At 33.2% G+C, this 1,900-nt stretch overlaps 1 protein-coding gene across 7 annotated transcripts in view; it reads left to right on the top strand.

The window, feature by feature from the left end:
* Positions 1–454: 454 nt before the first annotated feature.
* Positions 455–1,900, top strand: part of LOC106874508 (lipoxygenase homology domain-containing protein 1) — a 163,270-nt gene continuing 161,824 nt past the window's right edge. For 6 of the 7 annotated variants that reach the window (XM_052971416.1, XM_052971415.1, XM_052971420.1 and 3 more), the window contains exon 1: positions 457–991. The gene's annotated coding sequence lies outside the window, so the exon portion shown is untranslated. Of the gene's footprint in view, positions 992–1,900 lie in introns of all 7 variants that reach the window. The other variant, XR_008265140.1, reaches the window with a different exon arrangement.

Genomic DNA, 1,900 nt, shown 5'->3' with positions numbered 1-1,900 from the left:
AGCCATAGAAAACCATGCCAAATCTTTCTCTTTTTAATTCTAACTCTTCCTCCCCCTCCTTCATTAGAATCTCTTTCTTTCACACTGCCTCCCGCCATCACTCTTTCATTTCTTCTCTTTCTTCCTCCCTTATTTACTTTCTCCTCTTTCCTTTCATTACTTCTTTCCTATTTCTTTTTTTTCCTTTTCTATTATTTTATTATGAAAAACTGTCACAATATATTCTCACTTTTGTGAAATTTTGTACAATTTTAATTTGAATTACATAAATCTAAGTTAAACACCCAAAATACATCACATGACCAGTGTGTATGTGTGTAATTAAATCGATCACAGTAATTGACGCTATATTTTAATGATCCCAAAAGCATACAAAGATTAATGAAATCCCGGCTTGCTTAAAAATATCTGAGGTTGAGAAAAGTTGTCATACCGCAGTTAGCTCCCTTGCATCATTGCCTCCATTCTTTCTGGCGGCCACAAAACGTTGCTTCTTTTCAGAGCGATTATAAAAAGAAAACTGACAAAGAAAAACCGACGGACAGATATTAGGAGTCTCTCTTCTCTAACAGAAATCAATTATCTCATTATTTGCTTTTATTGTAATTTGTGTTTCAATTAACAAAATTAAATTTTGTACACACACATTTCACTAAACCCTGGAACTTCTACCTTTATAAGTTGGCTGCTGTTACAATCCTTGGTACTTATGTGAATCTTTTGCTACCCTGCTAACTATTTATTTATTCCTTCCGTGTTATTTGTACACACTGAAATATATATCTACATATGTATGTATTTTAATGCTGGTGACGGATATATTTGCACCAGTGAAGACATATATTTGTGCCATAAAACTGAATGGTGTTTTCTTCATTTGTGGGAGAACCTCAAAAGGTCACAGTTATGTTTGGATTTCTATTAAACGAAGCAATTATTCTACGAGGAATGGTGCTGAATTCAAAGGTCCATAGAATCTTTAAGGAGTCAGGTAAGTCTACACCCAAACGTTGAATTCTTTCTGTCCTTTTTGTATTGAAGGGTTAATGCCTTCATGGAATCTAATGTTGCTCTTTCAAAATTATCTCAAAGCATTTCTCTCCTTTTAATGCAATAATCTCATCCATTTTAAACAACAAATTTAGACTTTTAATATCTAAAACTGAAAGATGAAATATCTTTTTACATTTTAGAAGTTTGTAACTTGTGTCTTCTTTCATTTCAATCTGTCTACCGAATGACAACACTCCTCGGTCACCTTATCCCACATTGTCAACTACTTTTTTGTTATTTAACCTTCATGACACACCTTTCTTTAGAAACATGTTATAAAGTTGGAAACATTTCTTCCAACTTCAATAATTAAATGGTGTAAATATTTAAAACCAAATCCATTATCACGTGTGAACCTCCTAACTGTTGGACCCTTTTTTTGAAGCATAACTGTGAAAGGCATATATTTTACCTTCCCCCTTTTCATACTGGGACTCTGTATTCCTCACAGAAACAGTTGACCTTTGCAATGAAAGACTTCCTTTTGTAACCCCATAAATATTAGACATAATAAATATTAGAGATGGCAGCGGGAAATTGATTTTCCCACCCAGGGTCCCTGAAGAGAAATGCTGTCGATGGCAGCGTGTTTAAAACTTCGTTTGAATTGATTCTGACTGCTGAATAAATGGTTCAACATTTTTGGCGATGCTGCAAGAATTAAACTTACGACTAATAATAAGGGAAATAATTTTACAGTTTAAAAAGAAAAAAATATTTTAAAAACTTTTCTTGGAATTCGAAAGAATAATTCATTCAGTGAGGACACACAAACCGATGGATTAGAGTGTTTCCCTTTTATTGCGAAGGTGGAAATACTCTTCTTACATTTAAATTTGATAAAGAT

The sequence above is a fragment of the Octopus bimaculoides genome, chromosome 11 (genome assembly GCF_001194135.2).
Source record: "Octopus bimaculoides isolate UCB-OBI-ISO-001 chromosome 11, ASM119413v2, whole genome shotgun sequence".
NCBI classification, from domain to species: domain Eukaryota; kingdom Metazoa; phylum Mollusca; class Cephalopoda; order Octopoda; family Octopodidae; genus Octopus; species Octopus bimaculoides.
The sequence above is the reverse complement of the archived record's forward strand: the minus strand, read 5'-3'. Positions and strand labels throughout refer to the sequence as shown.